This window comes from Staurois parvus, unplaced genomic scaffold (assembly GCF_062004578.1).
Source record: "Staurois parvus isolate SC_StPar_1 unplaced genomic scaffold, SC_StPar_1.0 ptg000698l, whole genome shotgun sequence".
In the NCBI taxonomy this organism is placed as follows: Eukaryota; Metazoa; Chordata; class Amphibia; order Anura; family Ranidae; genus Staurois; species Staurois parvus.
The window spans coordinates 5,032,841-5,058,550 of record NW_028318494.1 but is presented as its reverse complement, the minus strand read 5'-3'; the positions used below and the strand labels follow the sequence as shown (position 1 = coordinate 5,058,550).

The window sequence follows — 25,710 nt, the reverse complement described above, 5'->3', positions numbered from 1 at the left end:
TGGGTTTCATATCTCCTTGGTTTGAGTTGCAAAACCTCCTGAGATAGAGGTTTTGACGCAAAAGGATTATTTACATTGTTTTTTTTGTGTGTATGCAGACACTTGTTTGTTGGTTTTATTTTGGCTATTTGAATGATTATATACGATGCAATGATGTACTTTGCTAAAAGCCTTTAATCTACATGCTTGCTGTTGTTGGAACAGAGAGACTTTTTATTGTGTCTGCTCTGTGTGTTTCAGCGTGAGACTCTGCTGTGCATGACCGACATGTTTGTATTGGAAGGCTTACTTAAAGTGTTACTTACCACTAACAGTCAAATCAGTCTGTAGATGCAGGAAAGCATGCTTGTTATACTCACTGTGGAACCTAAGGAATTAATCCTCCACATTGCGTAAAAAGGTGGTTTGATCCTGTCTTCTCTGATCCTCCCCTTCTACTGTCCCCAATCCATCTGCTGATACAACGCCTTGAGCGCAAGCTGCACATGCTCAGTTTAGTGTGTATTGCTAGAGAGTTTTTTTTTTTTTGGGAGAGTGCATGTGATCAGCACAGGGCCAATCAACATTGTCCAGACTGAGGGTTATGGGTTATGCAGCCTCATAGCACAAACATGGGAGAATGAAAACTCCTCCTACAAGCTTTAACCAGTGCTCTGCCGGACACTGATAGAAGTCACATGACTACTCTAACTGCTGATTACAGAAGGTATTTAGCAGTTGATATTCACTAAAATAATTGCATTTCCATGTTCTGTGTACTGTGGGAGACCAGATATAGTTAATGCAGGGCCTGGGGAGACCAGATATAGTGAATGCAGGGTCCGGAGAGACCAGATATAGTGAATGCAGGGCCTGGGGAGACCAGATATAGTGAATGCAGGGTCTGGGGAGACCAGATATAGTGAATGCAGGGCCTCGGGAGACCAGATATAGTGCATGCAGGGTCCGGGGGGACCATATATAGTGTATGCAGGGTCCGGGGGGACCATATATAGTGTATGCAGGGTCCGGGGAGACCAGATATAGTGAATGCAGGGTCCGGGGAGACCAGATATAGTGAATGCAGGATCCGGGGAGACCAGATATAGTGAATGCAGGGTCCGGGGAGACCAGATATAGTGAATGCAGGGCCTGGGGAGACCAGATAAAGTGAATGCAGGGTCCGGAGAGACCAGATATAGTGAATGCAGGGTCCGGAGAGACCAGATATAGTGAATGCAGGGCCTGGGGAGACCAGATATAGTGAATGCAGGGTCTGGGGAGACCAGATATAGTGAATGCAGGGCCTCGGGAGACCAGATATAGTGCATGCAGGGTCCGGGGGGACCATATATAGTGTATGCAGGGTCCGGGGGGACCATATATAGTGTATGCAGGGTCCGGGGAGACCAGATATAGAGAATGCAGGGTCCGGGGAGACCAGATATAGTGAATGCAGGATCCGGGGAGACCAGATATAGTGAATGCAGGGTCCGGGGAGACCAGATATAGTGAATGCAGGGCCTCGGGAGACCAGATATAGTGCATGCAGGGTCCGGGGGGACCATATATAGTGTATGCAGGGTCCGGGGGGACCATATATAGTGTATGCAGGGTCCGAGGAGACCAGATATAGTGAATGCAGGGTCCGAGGAGACCAGATATAGTGAATGCAGGATCCGGGGAGACCAGATATAGTGAATGCAGGATCCGGGGAGACCAGATATAGTGAATGCAGGGTCCGGGGAGACCATATATAGTGTATGCAGGGTCCGGGGAGACCAGATATAGTGAATGCAGGGTCCGGGGAGACCAGATATAGTGAATGCAGGGTCCGGGGAGACCAGATATAGTGAATGCAGGGTCCGGGGAGACCAGATATAGTGAATGCAGGGTCCGGGGAGACCAGATATAGTGAATGCAGGGTCCGGGGAGACCAGATATAGTGAATCTAGGGTCCGGGGAGACCAGATATAGTGAATCTAGGGTCTGGGGAGACCAGATATAGTGAATCTAGGGTCTGGGGAGACCAGATATAGTGAATGCAGGGTCTGGGGAGACCAGATATAGTGAATGCATGGCCCGGGGAGACCAGATATAGTGGATGCAGGGTCTGGGGATACCAGATATAGTGAATGCAGGGTCTGGGGATACCAGATATAGTGAATGCAGGGTCCGGGGAGATCAGATATAGTGGATGCAGGGTCTGGGGAGACCAGATATAGTGAATGCAGGCTCCGGGGAGACCAGATATAGTGGATGCAGGGTCTGGGGAGACCAGATATAGTGAATGCAGGGTCCTGGGTTTAGTAACACTTTAAGTACGATCATTTGCACTACTTTTCTTTTGTGATTTGTTTTTGTATTACTAAAATATTGTCTAATAATAATTATTTGACATAAAAAAGGATTGGTGGCACACAGGACCAAAGAGAACTGACGCTCAAAGCTTGAAAACCGCCGATCTCTGGGGTTTCAGGTGCTGGCCAATGGAGATTGTCAGTGTTTACCACATGGAATGAACAAAGAAATCAGCCACACTCCAATGACATCAGATTTCACAAAGCTTTATTATTCCAGGAATAAAACAGTCTGCCAGATCGAGCCTCATTCTGACATGTTTTACCCAAAATGGGCTTAAAGAGATGAGTAAACCCTTTTTTGATTGAAACATGACAGAGTAAGGCTTGATGTGAGTGCATTCTTCCTTCATCTAGTCCTGGAATCATAAATCTATGTGAAGACTGATGTCATTGGAGTCTGACTTGTTTGTTCACTCCTAAGATTGATGGTTGTTGAGAAATGCGAATTGTCCCATGTGACATCTTTTTTTTGTTTTTTAGTTGCTTTGCATGTCAAATATATTATTATGTTGCAGAGAATATAGTTTATTTGATGCATACCGTCATGGCCAAAAATGTTGGCACCCCTACATTTCTGTCAGATAATGCAGCTCTTCGCCTAGAAAATTGTTGCAATTACAAATGTTTAGGCATTCGCATGGAGAGGACTGAACTGGCCAGCAACGAGTCCAGATCTCAGTCCCATAGAGCACCTGTGGAGAGATCTCAAAAGAGCAGTTGGGAAAGGGAACCCTTCCAATCTGAGAGTCCTGGAGAAGTTGGTGAAAGAAGAGCGCTTCAAAATTCCAGTAGAGAGGTGCAAGAAACTCATCGATGGTTACAGAAAGCCATTGATTTCAGTTATTTATTATTTCAGTTAAGGGGTGTGCTACCAAATATTAAATTGAGAGTGCCAATAATTTTGCCCAGTCCATTTTTGGGGTTTTGCGTGGAATGTGTCAATTTGGCTTTTTGTTTCTCCACTTTCTTGTGTCATACCAATACAAACAAAAGAAATAAACTTGAGAATGCATAAACATTTGTAATTGCAACAATTTTCTGGGCGAAGTGGTGCATTATCTGACAGAAATGCAGGGGTGCCAATATTTTTGGCCATGACTATGTTTGAATATGTATCTGTCTTGAGCCATCATCCTGTTGGCGCAATACTGCACACCTCTATTGCCCCAAGTATCGACAAACCTTTTTTACTGCATTTTTATTTATTTGGCGCTGACTACAAGCCATTTTGTTGGAAAAGTCACACTTGGGAGTTTTTGCAATTGGCATACTAGTCGCATCTTTCGTTTTAAACCCTTCAAACTGAACTACTTGGTGCATCCAAAAATCTCCACTGCCAACTTACTGCATTCAGACAGCCATGGTACCTGCAATAATTCCATCTGATAGGATGCAGTCACTGTTTATCCAATAATTTTCCACGCAGCTTAGCTGATTTTTGCATCAGTGTTTGCTGTGCCTAGCAGTGCTTGCAGGACCACCTTTGACTTGACTTTTGACCTTCTATGGGATCTCAAAAGAGAAGTATGGTCAAACCTTTTTTGGCTATACTTCTATGGTAGGTCACAGGAGTGCCCTTACTTTTGTTATCTTGTGACTCAGTATAAGCCAATAGCAAGCTATTGCGAGGTGTCAGCTGACATGTCAGAGCCTCTCTAAGCTTTTGAAGGATCCTGACAATATTGTTGGGATTCACCCAGCTGCCTGATTGACAGCTGGCTCCACTTCTCAGCACATAGCTGAGAGCCAGAACCACCTGCGTCCATCCCCTCCCTTGCTCGGTGTTCCAGTGAGCGGTGGAGGAGCAAAGCAGAGAGCGGAGGCTGATGGTCACTGCTCTCCATTTAGAGCAGACTGAGAACTGGTTGTTCAGTGTTTTTGGGGCAACTGCAGTATCACACTGATACTCAGGGGCAGACCGACAACTCATAGGGCCCCCGGGCAATAGGGGATCATGGGGCCCCTGTGTCCTTGCCCAAACTAAAAAAGCCTATGAAAAAGGTACCAGGGGCATCTCATGGGGCCCCCTAGTGACCCCGGGCCCTCGGGCAGTGCCCGAGTTTCCAAATGGTCAGTCCGCCCCTGCTGATGCTACAGCATGGAGGTATGTATATTTATTTTTTTTACAAATACTTCTCCTTTAACCCTTTGAGGACCGTAAGATTTTGGAACACCAAAAGAATCAATTTTTTTGTTTTTAAAGTTCGTACACTTCAGTTGCTGTAACTAAGCCATTTCATGAAATAATTGGCAAAAAGCTAGATCCATTTGTTTGTTGATAAGAACTAATATTTTGACTCAAACCAAAAAAAAAAAGTTTTAAGTTCTTAATCAGATGATACACGCAATTAAAAACATGGGACAAATACGTCCCTTGGTCCTCAAAGGGTTAACTGTGTAAGAATTACAGGTCCTTGGCACGGCTGGAAAGCCAGCGCAATGTCACAGCTTTCAGGGACTTTTCCCTAGCAGCTTGAGAACAACTCTGTCCGTGTCTGGCCCAGAATATGAATTTTATGTGAAATGGCTTTATGGAAAGACCGAGTACTCTAATTGTTATAGGTAATGTCTGATTGCACTGCAGAGGTTAATTTTATTTGATGCCTCATTTTGCTACCTATGACAGTGCACAGATCCAGAATTAATTGGAATTTCTTTTATAGGAACAGTTCACGAAAAGCTATAAGCTTATCCTTATTTTATTTGTTGAATTTAAATTGAACGCTCATCCTTTCACCACTAAAACATGAGCTGGTTGGATCTGAACCAGTGCATAGAGATGTTGATGCCGGGGATAATCGCTTTGTCAATGTGAAATGACTTTTCTGCCTCATTGACTGGTTTTTATACATGTGCACATTTGCACAGATTGCGTTTGTTCACTGACCAAAAACAGTGTTCAGAAAACCAAATTGCAGGGTGAAATGGTCTTTTTTTCCCCCCCCCCATATCGTGTGTTCCTTTTTTATTATTATTGCCATAATCTACTTTTGCATTTTAAGTATCTTTTTTTGGTCATTAACTCTTTCCGTGCTCTGTTTTTTTTACATGAAGTTTTCTTTCAGGAGTATGTAGTTGTGGGTATGCCTGATACATCTCTGCGTAAAAATATGAATGAAAAACTTATATGCTTTTTGAACAAGAATAGAAGGTGGTGCAAAAAATCTATGAAGCAGTAGGTGAGAATGGAATATGATATGGACGAAATGGCAAACTTATATGCAGAACAAGACACCGTGGCATACTTACAGCTTAAAAGATCAAGATTGATAGAGCTTGTAGAGAGAATGGACCAAAAATGGAGTGTTCAGAATGTTTATTAAGGCAATATGGGTATCGGTAAGCCAAGGAAAAAGACATAGAGTTGACAAGGAGGAAGATTTGAAGCTTCTGGGGAAACTGCCTGAAGAGGGAAGGCTAGCTATACAGCAGCTATTTTCAATCAGGGCTCCATGGAACTCTAGGTTCCTCTAAAGGTTCTAGGAGTGGGTTCCTTGAGCAATTGCTTATTGACCTGCCATTTTATGGTGCCAAAATAGTTCCAGGATAAATGGCACTTGGCAAAGCCATCAGCATGGTTTTGCACAGAGCAACCCTGATCCTCCTCTTTTCGGGTCCTTTACTGGTGCTCCAGGCTCCTCCGTCCTGCCTAATGGATCTATAGCAAGTAGCTTGCTATTGGGGGCACCTTCTTCTGGTTGAACGGTGGAGCCTATTCGGATGGTGAAGATTTCCTCGAGTGTGGCACCAAGGAGGGTTTAGGATCCCTAAAATTCCTTAAAGATTTTTTACTCACCAAGTTCTGGTGAGTGTATTTGATGTTGGTTTGTGCACGGGTGGAAGGTGGAAGTTCCTTTTTTACATCTAAAGACATTTTGAAGAAAAGAAGTTTACACATTTATATATATATCTTTTTTAACACATGGACTTTTGGGTGGTTTATTTTATTTATGAGTGAGGATAAGCACTATTAATTAATGCACGTATTTTATTAATTCTTATGAGTGATTAAGAATCTAATTTTTATTTATATTTATATTGTTTGTGTTTTTTCACAATTTGCACAGCAGCAGCTTAGATTGATATTTTGAAGGTTTGGCGCAGGAATACGTTTTTTATATATCTTCTGGGGAAAGGCTAGCTATACAGTAGCTATTTTCAGCCAGGGCTCCATGGAACTCTAGGTTCCTCCAAAGGTTCTAGGAGTGGGTTCCTTGAGAAATTGCTTATTGACCTGCCATTTTATGGTGCCAAAATAGTTCCAGGGTAAATGGCACTTGGCAAAGCCATCAGCATGGTTTTGCAAAGAGCAACCCTGATCCTCCTCTTTTCGAGTCCTTTACTGGTGCTCCAGGCTCCTCCGTCCTGCCTAATGGATCTATAGCAAGTAGCTTGCTATTGAGGGCACCTGAGCAGGCTCTGTCCCGAGCCACTACTCCTTGTGTCCATTCACACACAGAGCACAGCTTGACCCTGCCCCTGCTTTGTCCTTGTTGGCTTTGAAAGTAGTGGGAGCCAATGGCTACCGCTGCTGTCTCAGCCAGTAAGGAAGGAGAGACCTAGTAGAGCTGAGGCTCTTGGGCACATTGCTGGATTGGGATGGGGCTCAGGTAAGTTTTAGGGGGGGGCTTTGGGCAATGCTGCACACAGAAGGTTTTTTACCGTTATGTATAGAATGCATGAAGGTAAAAAACCTTGAGCCTTTACAACTACTTTAAAGGTTGCATTCTTCCTACTGGATGTCAATGTAAGGAGCATTTCCCCATGGACCCCGATTAATTGCTTTTGGTAAGGGTTTCCAGAGAGCTGAAAATTATTTTTGCGACTTTCAAAGACTGTGAAAAGCTGCTCTAGAGAATAATGTGCACACAATCCAGCTGGAGGCCAAGGACCTTCATAAGCCGTAGCTCTGTAGAGTAAGTATACATTTTGAAATGGGACCTCTGAATTAGACCCTCTCTTAGATCCTGCCAATACCCTCTTCCTAGCCTGATTTACTTCTTTTCAGAATTAACAGATTTAGCAGCCTGTTAGGTTGACATCTACATTAGGCCTTATACAATAATGATGTCTGCATGTTGCTTCTTACATTGCCATTGTTTAAATTGTAAGTCCAGGTATAGTACAAAATAAATATATACATTTCTCACCACAGGAAAATGCACGCAGTCATACTGCCCATGTGTCTCCCATCACAGATAACATACCTGGAATGCCAGCAACTGTAATGGCTGCATTTTCTGTTGAGTTATGACTACACTTTGTTCTGGCACGTCCAGTGTTGTCACCACTACTGCGCCACTACTACCCTGAAATTTGCCTATACTGCCTGTACTCTAAATACGTCGTTATTGTATCATATACACATGGTCCAACCGCCCTATCAGCCTAGTAGTAAAGCAAAGCACTTGTTTTCTCAACATGAAGGAAAACTGCGCGTGGCCGGCCGCAGGAGGGACAATATGACCAATGAACATTGGGAACTGAGAAAGTTGAATATTCCTCCTCAAAAAAGGTCCATTGTTCAAGGGAGGATAAAGTGGCACTCGGTCTTTAGAAGTAGTCCACATATGCATCATTATTGAAGGTCATAAATCTCATGTGGACCACTGCAGTCCTATGCACTGAGTTTGCCCAACAAGACACAAGCTTACTACATGTACTTTGTCCCATCAGAAACTAAAAGGAATTGTTTCAGTCCTAGATCTGACATAAGAGTAGATGTCTCCGCTCATCTGGCCTGTGGTTGAAGCAGCAGAATCTGTTAGCGTGGAGCATTTTTAGTCTTATTTCATTCAGTTATAGATTTAGATTTTTATATTTTCTTTCATATTTTTAGATCATATAAAGTTTGTCTTTAATTTACATTGATTTATATTTGTTATGAACAGTTGAACAGGTTCTTGTATTTACTGAATGAATCCTTGCCTTGAAGGTAGTACTTTCCGTATGTTGACACTCACATACTCCTAACTTTAACCCCTAAGGGCTCATGATGGGGGCACTTGTGCATGCTTGCTCCCGAGCCCCCTGCACTGGCTGATATTGACAGCAGTAGGAGCTGTTGGCTCGCACTGCTGTCTCTGAGCCACTGAGGAGGGAGAGAGCTGAGAGAGAGTGATTGAGATTGAGCTCAGGTTAGTATAAGGTGGGTGGGGGGCTGGAGAGGGAGCCGAGCATTGAAGGTTTTTTTTACCTCGATGCAAGGAAGGCATTAAAATGGTTGTAAAGGCTCAATGTTTTTTTATCTTCATGCATTCTATGCATGAAGACACAAAAAAAATTTTCTGTGTGCGGCCCCCCCCCTAACACTTACCTGAGCCCCCTCTCAATCCAGTGATGTGCATGAGCCATTGGCTCCCGCTTCCGTCAATCACAGCCATTGAGCAAATGAGGAGAGAGCAGGGGGTGGGGCTGAGTCACGGATGTGTGTGAATGGACACATGGGGCAGTGGTTTGCTAGCAAGCCTGCTTGGGGGGCCCCCATAACAAGCACTTGGCAGGGCGGAGGGGCCAGGAGCGCAGGCGGGGGCAGGGGCAGACTGACCATTTGGAAACTCGGGCCTGGGTTCAGTAGGGGGGCCCCATGAGATGCCCCTGGTACCTTTTTCATAGGCTTTTTTGAGTTTGGGCAAGGACACAGGGACCCCATGATCCCCTATTGCCCGGGGGCCCCATGAGTTGTCAGTCCGCCCCTGGGCGGGGGACTCAAGAAGAGGAGGATCAGGGCTGCTTTGTGCAAAACCATTGTACAGCGCAGGTAAGTATGACATGTTTATTATTTAAAAAAGAAATAAATTGCCTTTACAATAGCTTTAAGGTAAAAAGCCTTTACCTTTTACAACCACTTTAACTATGAACAAAATGAGAATTCCCCCGCAGGATACAGTTTGTGGAACCAATCATTAAAATCTGCTTCAAGAGGTAATAGAATTGAATGTGCGTTCATGCCCAGATATTTGTTATAAAGATTAATAGAGGCTGATTGGTAACTCTTCTTCATACAGGCACCGTGCCATCCCTCCGTGGTTTGATTGTGCCACATGCTGTGAATATGGCTGGCAACTAGATGCTGCCTGACTAAAAACTGGCTTCATTCACTAATACAAAACAAATGTGCTGTGCTGTGAGCATGCATGGAGGCATTTTCATTGCAAGTGATTTTTTTGTTTGATTTTAAAAAGAAAAAGCAGAAAATATTATGAGAGCTGCCATTGCTGACTTGTATTTATAGGTGCTTTGTGATCCTTGGGTCACTGCTCGTGACTGTCTATTGTGGGGTATCAAGTGTCGAGCCTTTCTTGAACCTCAGTCCAGCCGGTGGGCTTTTTGCCCACTTTTTTTAAAAAAAAAGTAAAGCTCAAAAACTCACACAAGATTACCCTTGTAGAGGTTTTCAGTGTAACCGTGACAAAAATTAAATTTTCCAGGCTTGTCATTATGAATAGTCTCTTAGCTTTTCTCCACACATACCACGTTATCTCATTCAACCTTGTGACAAACAAACTGCCCAACTGGGTGTTACATAGGCTTCTGCCTACATACATATAAGGGGAGAGTGCAAAATCTGGTGCAGCTGTGCATAGTAACCAATCAGCTTTCAGATTTTACCCCCGGTTCACATATCCGTGTTCTTGCGGGCCGTGTTTTGCGTGGGCACAAGAGCCCAATCATTTGAATGGACTCCCGTGCCCTGGGACACGCAAGTAAGAAGTCCCTGCACTTCTGAAAATGCAGCCCGCATGGGAACCTAGGTTCCCAGTGCGGTTGCGATTTCCAGTGTGGGGGCGGCGTGCCATTAGAATTAATGGCACCCACCCGCGGGTCCGAATTCTTCTTTGTGGGTGGTGCACTGATTTTTGTGCGGATCCGCAGTGGCACCACCCAGCACAGATGTGAACCTAGCCTTATTGTCTAAGCTTAATTAAACAAAATGAAGATAGAAGCTGATTGGCTAGCATGCACAGCTGCACCAGATTTTGCACTCTTCAGTTTTAGTAAATCAACCTCATAGTCTCTTAAAGTGATACTAAAGTCTTTTTTACAAACATGTTATACTTATCTGCTCTGTGCAGTAGTTTTGCACAGAGCAACCCAGATCCTCCTCTTCTCAGGTCCCCTGCCGGCGCTCCTGGCAGGGGCCCTCACAGCAAGCAGCTTGTTATGGGGACACCCGAGTAGGCACATTCCCAAGCCACGGCTCTGCGTGTCCATTCACATACAGCTCCCTCTCCTGATTGGCCCACTGGATGTGATTAACAGCAGTGGGAGGCAATGGCTCTCGCTGCTGCCAATCAGACGTGAGAGTTCCTGGAGAACCCAGTTTCCCATGGACATTGCTAAATCGAGATGGGGCTCAGATAAATGTTAGGGTGAGGAACTTGAGGGGCTGCTACACGCAGAAGATTTTTTTACCTTCTTGCATAGACTGCATGAAGGTAAAAAAAAACCTTGAGCCTTTAGAAGCTCTTTAATACCTCTCTCAAGGGAATGACCTGGTCAGATCACCTTTCTTGAGGCCAGAAGATACCCTCCCAGTTCCACAGACACTGCTTTTGCAACAGCTTGTTTCCAGGGGAAGGTGTCCTGTACGAAAAAGGCTGTGCTCACCTGGACAATTAGGCTGCTGGCTTCCAGTAAGATGTGGAGCTCCAGAGCCTAATCTAGGAGTTCTCAATCATGGAGAAAGATGTAAAACCCATTTTCTCCACTAAGACACCCTGGAGCCCCTCGACTTGTATAAATGAGAACCCTGGGTGATATTTAACCCTTCTGACATTGTGACAAGGTGGGGCACTGTCATTACCTCAAGTAGTGAATGATGTCATAGAATGATGGAAGTTGCATTTTTTAAAAACAAGTCAACAATGTCATCTGTTGAATTTTGTCTTAAAAGAAGTATTCAAGCATCTAAAAAAGTATTAATTCATACTCACCTATGTGGATGCAGCATCAATTCATGTTTCATCTGTCCCTTGCTAGCTCAACACTGCTGATCGGTCAGTTTTTGGTCTTAACCGAGCAGAAATCCCGGTGACTTTATGCTCTGCCCCTCCAGTGCTCACTGGAGCACCGGGCTGTGCAGGGGGTGGGAGTGTCTGGCTCAGGTTCCAGGCATTTGGGTGGATCTCGACTTTAAAGTTGGGATCAGGGGCGGACTGACCATTCAAGAACTCGGGCAGTGCCCGAGGGCCTGGGGTCAGTAGGGGGCCCCATGAAATGCCCCTGGTACCTTTTTATAGGCTATTTTTGAGTGTGGGCAAGGACACAGGGGCCCCATGATCCCCCTATTTCCCGGGGGCCCCATGAGTTGTCAGTCCGCCCCTAGTTGGGATCTATTCCGAGCTTGTACCGGCTGAGCGCCAGCAGCCAACAACGCTCTGTCTGCTGAAAACGGATCGTAGAAGTTTAGCGAAAATAACTTCTCCTTTAACAGTAGAATTACTGAATGGGAGGCGGAGGGGCAGTAACATGGGAAAATTCCTAAAGACAAGGTAGAGAAGTGGTTTCTAGAAAGGAAGAGAAAAGCTTAATAGAACATTCCAGAAAAGAAGAACGTTTGTGATAGAACATTCCAGATAGTTATGTAAGATGAATATAAAAAATTCATTTGGATGTCATGTGTAGCTGCATGTGTCTAAAGGGCATTTATAACTGTTTTTAAATTAGGGCACTTCTGAGCCTTTGTTGACTTTAGATGGCAAATAACAAGCCTTTTGCAGTCAGTTTTGTGATAGTTTGTATGTTCAGAGTGAGCAAATATGGGAAGGCCGCTTCCATGTTTTCATGCAAGATTTAACTTCTGTCAGTTGTGTTATTGTTGCATTGAGGACTAATAATCTTACAATGTGACATCTCTTTCGAAAGCCAATTTTTTTTTTTTGTTTGTAATATTCTTTATCTATGAAAAGCTTGGGTAAAGGATAGATGAAGTACAGCAAAAGTGAGCACCATACTTCAATCAGAAGCAAAACTTAAAGTGGTTCTAAAGGCTCAAGTTTTTCTCCTTCATGTATTATATGCATGAAGGTAAAAAACCTTCTGTGTGCTGCGGGGCCCCCCCAATCCTTACCTGAGACCCCTCCTGTCATGGTATGGGAGCCTGCCAATTATTATTCCCCTTATTAATGCCTTGTATCACATGCCCTCAGCGTCCTGCTCTGTATTGTTCCAATTGTCCCCTGTGTCACTAGGCCAAATGGCCTAATTCAATGGCCTAATCAAATTACTCTGGGCCACCCTCCCTCCCGGCCAGCTGGCTGGGAGCTCTCTGCACACCTCCCAACTTGCTTTTCATCTATGCAGACATCATCCCTGCCCCCCCAGGATGTCCCTGTCACCAGCCTGATTCTCCCTGAGGTCTAGTATTCCCTTCCCCCTCCCAGTTGCCAAGGCGACCGGGGAGCGTCCTGCAGCAGTTTAAGAGGCTGATGTTGGGAGCTCCGGTTTCATTCCGTTGTGCAGTCATCAAAGGATCTCAAGCTCTGGCGAGACCTTTGTGACTAGACTCTGCAAGTCTACTCCCCAGCCTCACAGAGATCCCACAGGAGGGAAGAGACAACCAGAGAAAGCCTGCCTGCGATTGCGAGAGACCCCACAGAAGGGGGAGAGACTACCACAGCCAGCCTGCCTGCCTGCCAGAGCCAGAGGCCACCCGCCTGATCCGGACTCCACAGGTACCTGCGTTCTGCTTCTACCCCTGGGAAACCAGGCACCCTGTTGGATCCGTGAGTACCTGCTTCCCCACTGTGTTACCTGAACTGTTGCGGTGGTGACCCCTTGCACCCCCCTCCTGTGTCGGACTACCCCTGTTACAGGGACACCCCCTTGGCTCTCCTAGTGGACTATAAGTGGGTGGGGCCCACTTGTTACCATTTAGTGGCAAATCCACCCTCTCTGCCACCCCTCAGATTGAAGGACTGCTGTCTGTTTGTCTCAAGAAAGCTTTGTGCGTCTGTCATCCACTCTGTGTGTTCTGTCCTGCCTTTCCTCCGTTACACCTCCGATCCAGCGACGTTCTCGACAACCTCTGCTGTCTGGGGACTCTTCCTCCTCACTGGCTGAGACAGCAGCAGGAACTCATTGGGTCCTGCTGCTGTCAATCACAGCCAGTGAGCCAATGAGGAGAGATCATGGAGGGCCGAGCTGCGGCTCTATGTGTTTTATGATGTTCTATGTTATTATATTCATGAAAGTAAAAAAAGGTTAAAGATGAACAAATGGCTTTGACTCAAAAGTTGCTTTATGCAATAGTAGTAATCCAAGCAAAGTTTTTGGAACCTTCTCATTAGGGCTGTACTGCTATGTAAGGAACCAGTGACGTCAGGAACAACTAAATGTTGCTAAGCACATGAAAGCAACAAGTGCCAAAGGAGTGCGATAAACTCTAAAGAGAAGGCCACACACTTGTCCAGTTGTAGCACCATTGAGCAGAAAATTCAGTTTTTTGGTGAATGATCCTTGAATACCTCTTGAATATCCTTGAAAAGTATTCTTGAAAACCACTACAACTAGACTTTAGTTTCTTCTAAATCTTATCCTTCAGATACTCTTTTCTGGAAAATGTTCTGCTAAAGTGAACTAGAGGAGAAGGAACAGGGCACATATAATCGAATTCCACTCCATCTCAAAAATTATTGGTTGCTCTCTGTTATACACATCTCTTCATAAACTGAAATGGCGTATGCAATATCTCCTTCACCAAAGCGTAAAAAGACAGGGCTATTGATGGTTGTGGAGCACAGCCATGAAACAGATTTCTGACTACAATGTTAACTCTTGGAATTTTGTATTGTATTTGTGGGTTATTAACCCTGGAGGTACATAGAAAGTCCCATTTCTTCCTCCTTATGGTGGGCTTTTATCTGATATTGAATTTCTTTGGTGTGGTACCTCCAAGGTTCCATGATTATATTTTTGGGTATTCCATCACATAAAGCACTTCAAATCATTTTTAACTCTCTGAATTTGTTTATTTTTCCTATCCAGTCCCTCTTAGACAAGGTTCACATTATTGCGATTGGTTGCGGGTAGACATGTGCATGCCGGAAATGTTAGTTTTGTTTCATTTTGGATGCATTTGTTTATTGAAGAATTCCGTATAATATTTGTTTTGTTGAACTGGTTTGTTTTCGGAGTTTGTTTAGTATCTTCTGCATTCATTTCGTATATTTGGTGGTCCTGGAGGATTAGAAAAAATGTTGCAATTTTTTGGGAAGATTGTTATATATTAGTTTTCAGTACAGGTGTACCTCGGTTTACGAACACCTCGGTTAATGTAATTTTCGGTTTACGAATGAAAATCCATTGAAAATATTGCCTCGGTTTACAATTTTTTTTCGCTATATGAAGCAAGGTTCCCCAGAATGCATTGCACCTGGGAGATTTATAGCACTGGCCCCGTGGCTTAAAAGTGCATTTTATAAAGAGTTTTGAACAGATATAACTTTTTAAAAACTTTTTTCTGACCTCCGGAAATGGATTAATTGGTTTTCAAGGCACTTAAAAAAATTTTTTCGCAATACAAAGCAAGTTTCCACAGGATGAATTGCCCCTGGGAGGTTTATAGCACCGTCCCCGCGCATGCTGGAGTATGTGGGTAGCACGTGGCAGCGAGTGTGGAGGTGTTGGAGCGGTTTTTGCATTGAGTTTTGGAGCCATTCTGGAAATTTTTAATCATGTTCCTGTACAGTATTTATGTCTTTAAAGTGCACTTTATAAAGAGTTTTGAACAAATGAAAGACTTATTTTTTACTTTTTTCTGACCTCTGGAACGGATTTATTGATTTTCAATGCACTCCTATGGGAAACCGTGTTTTTCGCAATACGAAACGTCCTGGAGAACGCATTAAATTCGTAAACCGAGGTACACCTGTATATCAAAACTATTCAGAAGGATTTGATATTTTTTACAAAACAGAATAAAAATGGAATATTCAGCAGTTCAAATTTTTACAACCTTATAATTGCATTGGACTGTGGAACTGAACTTACTGACTGTGACAATTACAAATTCAATTTAAATCACAAATTCATTTTACTGCACAAGCTCTAAGGCCTATCCGACACTCCACAGGTGCATCACTCAATGCATCAGAAATTAATGAATGGAAAGAAATTCAGATCCATTCTTTATCTGAATTATCAAACAAATTTTGAAAATTGAAGTCATTTCCCCATGTGCCCGAACTACTTTTGTGATGCCATCCTAATGAAACATAATACTTTCATGTATTTTGTTACAACTTTTTTTCATGTTTGTTGATATTCATTACCATGTCCATTCAGGGATTTCTATACATCCGAATCTCCAAAAATCTAATTTTTGTCAGAAAATCGATTCCTAATGAAACTAAATGAACTTGCCCACATGGAAGAAAAATATATTTTAAATATATTCTTCCCAAATCTATTGACATATACTTGAAATACTACAATTTTGGCTGTATTCAATATATTTCAATATGCATGTCAAAATGCGTTCTTTATATATTACAAAATATATGAAAAATATTTTTAAAAATATATTTTTTTTAAATACATTCAGATTTTTTGTAACATATAAAAAAAATTATAATATATGTTTACATATATTTGTAAATGCATTCCAAAAAATTAGATTAATATTTTTAAAGACCTACAGTGTATTTGAAAATTTATTTTTAAAAATATTTTTCATATTTTGTAATAAAAATACATTTCAACATACAGTGTGTCTATATATATATCTATATCTATCTATCTATCTATCTATCTATCTATCTATCTATCTATCTATCTATTTATAGATAGATAGATAGATGGAAAGAAAATTGTAGTATTTCAAATATATGTCAATTTATTTGGGAAGAATATTTTTTTAAATATATTTCAAATATATTTTTCTTCCATATTGGTGTCTAGTTGAGAGTGTGGGAATCACAGCTGTTCCTACATCTACAGCCAAAACGCACTGCTCTGTAGAGATGCACATGGCTGCCATTCATTCTTAATGGCACCCCCACGCATCCCAAAATGCAGTGCATTTCCGGGAACTGTAGGAAAAATGCTTTTCCACCATGCGATTTTTTTCGGCTGCCGTATTTTAAAAATGCTTCAAATATCTTTTTCTTGTGTGAAACGAATGGACTGCCGTGCCCATGCAAACGCGGGCCGCAAACCCACAGTAGTATGAACCTAACTCTTCTAAGTTATGGCTTCTAAGTCATACATCTTAAAAAAGTTTATTCAGAAAAATGTGTTTTGTTTTTTTTTTTGTCATTTATTTATTTTTCGAAAAATGGTGTGATTTAGTGATTTTCAGTTTGCAGGTCTTTTTAACCCATCCCAGTTAGGGAATTTGATGACTTTAGTGCCAATATTGACACCTGCAAAAATGAAATTCTTTTAGAAATAAACAGAGGTCTTGCACTAAAAATATTGTACATGACATTCATTTGAAAGCCTTTTAAAATATTTCTTTAGCATTGTGCTTTAAAAGTCATATCTCTGGTTAGAGAGACCATCTAATTGCTGTTTTTATACAAATATTCGTTGATGCGTTTTATATCTGGAATGCTGTACAGAAATTTTTGTAAGCTACAAGGAGGTTTAGAAAAAAAAAAATCTCACTTTTATATAAAGTGTATCATGGCAAAATTGCAAGAGTTGCCCTTAAGTGTCTATTGATGGGATCAATAAAGTGCATTTGGTATCTTCAAACTCGGCCTTCAAATCAAACATCAGTAAAAAGATTTTTAACCTGGAATCGGGAGAGCGCAAACGATCAGTTTCCATAACTTTTCATCATTAACCACAGTTCGGCAATTTAGAAGAAACCACTAGTGCAACATATGTAGAAATAAAAAATCAATATAGGCGTTGTGCACTGGAGCCGTAAACCTAAAAGGCCGTTATTCTGTCAAGATAATGGTTTTTTGCTGATAAAGTCTTTTTTTCGTGATGGCTGGTAAAGTTTATGGATTACCAGTGTAACTTTCGCTGAGGAAAAAAACCCTGCTAATACATGGCACTTAAGGACAAATGGTGCCCAGATCTAGAGTGTTTAACTGCTTCATTGCCTTGGAGTTTGACTTCTCAGAGCCAAGGTCATCCACAGGGAATGAGATTTTTCTTTTTTCATCCTTCAAGTTAGCAGTTCTTCACAAGGGCGGACTGACCATTTGGAAACTCGGGCACTGCCCGAGGGCCCGGGGTCAGTAGGGGGCCCCATGAGATGCCCCTGGTACCTTTTTCATAGGCTTTTTTGAGTTTGGGCAAGGACACAGGGGCCCCATGATCCCCTATTGCCCAGGGGCCCCATGAGTTGTCAGTCTGCCCCTGGTTCTTCACATTCCTGTTATATGGATGGTATCTTGTACTTGCTTACTCTGGTATATCCCAAGGAAGTCTTTATAATGAAGTTTGGTTTCTAGGCAATGAGCAGCACAGCTCATTGGGCAGCCCAGTGGCTAAGTGGTTAGCACTTCCGCCTGGCAGTACTAGTGTCATCGATTCGAATCCCAACCACGGCGTCACCTGCCTGGAGTTTGCATGTTCTCCCTGTGCCTGTGTGGGTTTCCTCCGGGTACTCCGGTTTCCTCCCACACTCCAAAGACATGCTGGTAGGTTAATTGGATCCTGTCTAAATTGGCCCTAGTATGTGTATGAATGAATGTGAGTTAGGGACCTTAGATTGTACACCCCTTGAGGGTTAGGGACTGATGTGAATGTACAATATATATGTAAAGCGCTGGGTAAATTGATGGCGCTATATAAGTACCTGAAATAAATAAATGTGGACGAATGTAGGCAGGGTTTAGTCCCCTTTAATTGTTACCCCTCCTCTTGGGAGGAGCTACATTTTAATTTGCTGCCTTAAGGCATGGGTGGAGTCGGATGCCGGGCAGACAGCCCAGAGCCAGAGGAGAGAGAGAGCAACAGAGGGAGGGTTGTGTTTGCTCTCCCCTTCGGGGGAAGGGGCTGAGAGTGAACTGCAGAACTAAGGTCTGGTACAAAGTAAGGGGGTAATTGGTGCAAAAAAAGGGAAACAAGGATAGAATAAGTAGTCCACTATTGTGCCAAGACATTAGTCCAATCAAAGTCCATATGTAGGATGTGCTCACTTTTGCGACAGCTTGGCTGTAAGAGCAAGAAGCAACTCGAAGGCTGCATTCACACTTGAGCGTTTTGTAGCTCGAAGCTCCAAAAAAGCTCAAACTTAAATCAATTATTCTCTATGGTGCCTGTTCATGCGATCAGGTGTGAACAGGCACCATAGAGAACAATTGATTTTTTAGGTTTGAGCTTTTTTGTAGCTTCGAGCTTCAAGTTACAAAACGCTCAAATGTGAATACAGCCTTAAGCAGAGACACAGGAGGGAGCGGAGACGAGCGCCAGCCAAGTGTAGCAATTAAGATAGCTTTTTTATGATTAAAAGAAATGCATTTGCAGAAGGAGTAAAGATAAAAGCACGTAGCACTACTGTAAATCCTTGCCATCAAAGGTCCTGGTCCCAGTCTGCCTGGTGGTGGAATACTGCGGTCCCTTTTGCTATAGTGTTGCATCATGTGTGCCATCTGATAGTTGCTCTTCTCAAGTCTGGAACCCGGTCAGCTTCTTGCTGCTCTACCCTGCACACTAGATGTGGAAGATGAGCTTGGTCCGGACTGGAGCAGAGCAACTATCAGATGGCACACATGATGCAACACTATAGCGAAAAGGACCGCAGTATTCCACCACCAGGCGGACTGGGACCAGGACCTTTGATGGCAAGGATTTACAGTAGTGCTACATGCTTTTATCTTTACTCCTTCTGCAAATGCATTTCTTGTAATCATAAAAAAAGCTATCTTAATTGCTACACTTGGCTGGCGCTCGTCTCCGCTCCCTCCTAGAGCTAAGATCTAGGACTGGGGTTCAGAAGGGCCAAAGAGTACTATGTGTGTCAGGGACCATCGCGGCGCATGGGTCTACACATGCGTAGGTGTCTGTCAAGACATGCAGGCAGCAGGGCACTAGGACCCAGGCGCACCCGTCGTCTATGACAGTACTGGGCAGGCACTAGGACCTAGGCTGCGCTTGTCAGGTGCAGGGCGGGCTACTTAAACCAGCCCTGCACAGACACTTGTTGCCGAATGGTCTTTGCGTATCCTGTTGCCTGTGTAGTGAGTACTCTGATCTGGATTGTCTGACCTTGTTGCCTTCTCCTGTCCTGACTCCTTGGCTTGCCTGACTCTGCTCCTGGATGCTCCCTTATAGATCTGATCTTCTGGTATTGACCCTGCGTGTGACCCAACTATCCCTTGCCTACCGTCTTGTACCGCACTGACCCGCTAGTTACCGACACGGCCTGTTTGACTCTGATCTTGCTCATCCATCCATCCCTCAGGGATCCCCGGGCTCCCTCACATCAGACTCTTAACCCACAGGAGCCTCTGGCAGACTCCTCTACCTCCGGTAGAGATACCCGGTAGCTGCGACCTGGTCCCGGAGCGCTCCAAGTCCATCCCCACCATCAGGGGCCCTGGTGAACAAGTGTTCCGGTACTTAGACTCTGCACTCTGGGGAGGCTCTATCAGGGGACTGATAGAGGTGCTGTCAGGTGGTCCGTTACAATGTGACTACTAAAATGCTCCTTGCCTCCAAACACCAAATGTGAAAACGTTTTGACTGAACAAGTTTTGACTTTGGAACTTTGCTACTGATACCACTGGAATAGAATGTTGTAGTATTCTTCTAAAAAAAGTAAAATAATTTATATCAAGAAGCCTCTGTGGGATGTTCTGCTACAAGAAGAGTAGAGCGTGGTCAAATGGACAGCCAATGCCCGCGGAAGGAGAGTTGCAGTGATTTTTATTGCTAAGGTGGTATTTACTGGAGCAAAACTGGTCAGCTTAGGAGCTGGTATTGTCATGTGCATCTCTCTCTGGAAAAGAACTGTTGATCTTTTTGCTGCGGGAAAGTTCATTTCTTGGATAGAGGAGTTTTACATTCCATAGAACCTCAACAACAATAATTATAATCATCACTCCTCATCCCTGATACAGCAGATCATCCTCCCCACATTATATATGACAACAGATTGGTGCCCTGGGTTGGGTCACGGCACCAATCTGTTGTCATATATTATCAATCAGGGATGAGGAGTGATGATTATAATTGTTGTTGTTGAGGTTCGGTGGAATGTAAAACTCCTCTATCCAAGAAATGAACTTTCCAGTAGCAACTCAGTTCATCCAGAGAGAGACATTTTTATTCGGCTCCAGAACAGTCCAAAACAGTCAAAAAGAAAAATCTTAACATGAAAATACTTCACTTGTCATTACTGTAAATGACAATTAACCACTTTCCTCCCATCCTATAACAGAAATACTGCTACAGGGCGGCAGGGCAGCACAAAGTCACGTATATTTACGTGGTTTGCATTCCGGGTAGGGAGTGCACGCCTCCCTACCCACTACCTGGCGGCCAGGAATGTCAATCACCAGGTCCCGGCCAGAGATTCCCCACCGGCATCTGGTGATCGTTGAGTAACGCTGACAAGGGAGACCTGTGTGTAAACAACACAGGTCTCTCTCCTCCCAGAAAGAACATGCTGCTTTGTATTTTTCTGCACAGCAGAGAAATACAAAGCAGCATGTGTCCGTAATGAAACAGCACACATCGTAAAACACACACAGCACACAGTTAACCCTTTGATCACCCAAAACTGAAAAGCCAGTTTCCTCTGCATTAAGTTGACCCTCTGGAGCCCCTCATCCTGTATGGTTGAGAATCCTGGGATATAAGCTTGATTCTCACTGTGAGAGTGCCCAGAACTGCTACAGTATAGATAGATGGGTGGATAGATAGATAGATATGTGTGTGCGGATGGATGTGTGTATGGATGGATAGATAGATATGAACAGACCGACAGATGTGTGTAGGTAGATAGGTAGACGCGTGTAGGTAGATAGGTAGGTAGACATGTGTAGGTATATAGGTAGGTAGACTTGTGTAGATAGATAGGTGGGTAGACGTGTGTAGGTAGATGTATGTGTAGGTAGATAGGTAGGTAGATCTATGTGTGTGTATAGATAGGTAGGTAGATGTATGCGTGTGTATAGATAGGTAGGTAGATGTATGTGTGTGTATAGATAGGTAGGTAGATGTATGGGTGTGTGTAGATAGATAGGTAGGTAGATGTATGTGTGTGTAGATAGATAGGTAGGTAGATGTATGTGTGTGTAGATAGATAGGTAGGTAGATGTATGTGTAGATAGGTAGGTAGATGTATGTGTGTGTAGATAGATAGGTAGGTAGATGTATGTGTAGATAGGTAGGTAGATGTATGTGTGTGTAGATAGATAGGTAGGTAGATGTATGTGTGTGTAGATAGATAGGTAGGTAGATGTATGTGTAGATAGGTAGGTAGATGTATGTGTAGATAGGTAGGTAGATGTATGTGTAGATAGGTAGGTAGATGTATGTGTTTGTAGATAGATAGGTAGGTAGATGTATGGGTGTGTGTAGATAGGTAGGTAGATGTATGGGTGTGTGTAGATAGGTAGGTAGATGTATGTATAGATAGGTAGGTAGATGTATGTGTGTGTGTATAGATAGGTAGGTAGATGTATGTGTGTGTGTATAGATAGATACAGTGGGGATCGAAAGTTTGGGCACCCCAGCTAAAAATTTGTATTAATGTGCATAAAGAAGCCAAGGAAAGATGGAAAAATCTCCAAAAGGCATCAAATTACAGATTAGACATTCTTATAATATGTCAACAAATGTTAGATTTTATTTCCATCATTTACACTTTCAAAATAACCGAAAACAAAAAAATGGCGTCTGCAAAAGTTTGAGCACCCTGTAGAGTTAATATCTTGTACTGCCCCCTTTGGCAAGTATCACAGCTTGTAAACGCTTTTGTAGCCAGCCAAGAGTCTTTCGATTCTTGTTTGAGGTATCTTTGCCCATTCTTCGTTACAAAAGTCTTCCAGTTCTTTGAGAGTTCTGGGCTGTCTGTCACGCACTGCTCTTTTAAGGTCTATCCATAGATTTTCAATTATGTTGAGGTCAGGAGATTTTGAAGGTCATGGCAAAACCTTCAGTTTACGCCTCTTGATGTAATCCCCCGTGGATTTCGAGGTGTGTTTAGGATCATTATCCATTTGTAGAAGCCATCCTCTCTTTAACTTCAGCTTTTTCACAGATGGCATCAAGTTACCATCCAAAATTTGCTGAAATTTTATTGAATCCATTTTTCCTTCTACTTGTGAGATGTTCCCTGTGCCACTGGCTGCAACACAACCCCAAAGCATGATTGATCCAACCCCATGCTTAACAGTTGGACAGAGGTTCTTTTCATTAAATTCTGTGCCCCTTCTTCTCCAAACGTACCTTTGCTCATTCCGGCCAAAAATTTCAATTTTAACCTCATCGGTCCACAGAACTTGTTTCCAAAATGCATCAGGCTTGTCTATATGTTCATTTGCAAAGTTCAAACGATGATTTTTGTGGTGAGGACGTAGAAGAGGTTTTCTTCTGATGACTCTTCCATGAAGACCATATTTGTACAAGTATCTCTTTATAGTGGAATAGTGTACCACAACTCCAGTGTCTGACAGATCTTTCTGGAGGGATCGTGCAGTCAAACGTGGGTTTTGAATTGTTTTTCTCACAATCCTGCGAGCTGTTCTGTCTGATATTTTTCTTGGTCTTCCAGATCTTGCTTTACCTTCCACTGTTCCTGATGACTGCCATTTCTTAATTACATTCCGAACAGAGGATATTGACATCTGAAAACGCTTTGCTATCTTCTTATAGCCTTCTCCAGCTTTGTGAGCGTCAACTATTTTCAGTTTCAGTTTTCTAGACAACTGCTTAGAAGAACCCATGGTGCTGATTGTTGGGGCAAGGTCAGATGAGTCTGGGCATTTAAAACCTTTGAGATTGACATCACCTGGTCTTCCCAGACGATGATTGAGAACAATCCATGACACTGGCAGGTCTCAGCTTGGCAAAGGGGGCAGTGCATGCTATAAATTCTGCAGGGTGCCCAAACTTTTGCAGGCGCCATTTTTTTGTTTTCTGTTATTTTGAAAGTGTAAATGATGTAAATAAAATCTAACTTTTGTTGACATATTATAAAAATGTCTAATCTGTAATTTGATGCCTTTTGGAGATTTTTCCATCTTTCCTTGGCTTCTTTATGCACATTAATACAAATTTTTAGCTGGGGTGCCCAAACTTTTGATCCCCACTGTAGGTAGATGTATGGGTGTGTATAGATAGATAGGTAGGTAGATGTATGTGTGTGTGTAGACAGATAGGTAGGTAGATGTATGGGTGTGTGTGTAGATAGGTAGGTAGATGTATGCGTGTGTGTATAGATAGATAGGTAGGTAGATGTATGTGTGTGTATAGATAGATAGGTAGGTAGATGTATGTGTGTAGATAGGTAGGTAGATGTATGGGTGTGTATACATAGGTAGGTAGATGTATGGGTGTGTATACATAGGTAGGTAGATGTATGTGTGTGTAGATAGATAGGTAGGTAGATGTATGGGTGTGTATAGATAGGTAGGTGGATGTATGGGTGTGTATAGATAGGTAGGTAGATGTATGTGTGTGTACAGATAGGTAGATGTATGGGTGTGTATAGATAGGTAGGTAGATGTATGGGTGTGTATAGATAGGTAGGTAGATGTATGGGTGTGTGTAGATAGATACAGTCAGGTCCGTAAATATTGGGACATCAACCCAATTCTAACATTTTTGGCTCTATACACCACCACAATGGATTTGAAATGAAACGAACAAGATGTGCTTTAACTGCAGACTGTCGGCTTTAATTTGAGGGGATTTACATCTAAATCAGGTGAACAGTGTAGGAATTACAACAGTTTGCATATGTGCCTCCCACTTTTTAAGGGACCAAAAGTAATGGGACAGAATAATAATCATAAATCAGACTTTCACTTTTTAATACTTGGTTGCAAATCCTTTGCAGTCAATTACAGCCTGAAGTGTGGAACGCATAGACATCGCCAGACGTTGGGTTTCATCCCTGGTGATGCTCTGCCAGGCCTCTACTGCAACTGTCTTCAGTTCCTGCTTGTTCTTGGGGCATTTTCCCTTCAGTTTTGTCTTCAGCAAGTGAAACGCATGCTCAATCGGATTCAGGTCAGGTGATTGACTTGGCCATTGCATAACACTCCACTTCTTTCCCTTAAAAAACTCTTTGGTTGCTTTTGCAGTCTGCTTTGGGTCATTGTCCATCTGCACTGTGAAGCGGCGTCCAATGAGTTGTGAAGCATTTGGCTGAATATGAGCAGATAATATTGCCCGAAACACTTCAGAATTCATCCTGCTGCTTCTGTCAGCAGTCACATCATCAATAAATACAAGAGAAGCAGTTCCATTGGCAGCCATACATGCCCACGCCATGACACTACCACCACCATGCTTCACTGATGAGGTGGTATGCTTAGGATCATGAGCAGTTCCTTTCCTTCTCCATACTCTTCTCTTCCCATCACTCTGGTACAAGTTGATCTTGGTCTCATCTGTCCATAGGATGTTGTTCCAGAACTGTGAAGGCTTTTTTAGATGTCGTTTGGCAAACTCTAATCTGGCCTTCCTGTTTTTGAGGCTCACCAATGGTTTACATCTTGTGGCGAACCCTCTGTATTCACTCTGGTGAAGTCTTCTCTTGATTGGTGACTTTGACACACATTCACCTACCTCCTGGAGAGTGTTCTTGATCTGGCCAACTGTTGTGAAGGGTGTTTTCTTCACCAGGGAAAGAATTCTTCGGTCATCCACCACAGTTGTTTTCCGTGGTCTTCCGGGTCTTTTGGTGTTGCTGAGCTCACCGGTGCGTTAATTCTTTTTAAGAATGTTCCAAACAGTTGTTTTGGCCACGCCTAATGTTTTTGCTATCTCTCTGATGGGTTTGTTTTGTTTTTTCAGCCTAATGATGGCTTGCTTCACTGATAGTGACAGCTCTTTGGATCTCATCTTGAGAGTTGACAGCAACAGATTCCAAATGCAAACAGCACACTTGAAATAAACTCTGGACCTTTTATCTGCTCATTGTAATTGGGATAATGAGCGAAAAAACAAACACCTGGCCATGGAAAAGCTGAGAAGCCAATTGTCCCATTACTTTTGGTCCCTTAACAAGTGGGAGGCACATATGCAAACTGTTGTAATTCCTACACCGTTCACCTGATTTAGATGTAAATACCCTCAAATTAAAGCTGACAGTCTGCAGTTAAAGCACATCTTGTTCGTTTCATTTCAAATCCATTGTGGTGGTGTATAGAGCCAAAAATGTTAGAATTGTGTCGAAGTCCCAATATTTATGGACCTGACTGTAGATAGGTAGGTAGATGTGTGTAGG

The 25,710-nt window shown here is 43.0% G+C and overlaps 1 protein-coding gene across 1 annotated transcript in view; it reads left to right on the top strand.

Moving 5' to 3' along the window:
• MCTP2 (multiple C2 and transmembrane domain containing 2) overlaps nucleotides 1-25,710 on the top strand; it is a 381,280-nt gene that overhangs the window by 257,872 nt on the left and 97,698 nt on the right. The gene's annotated exons all lie outside the window — the stretch shown is intronic.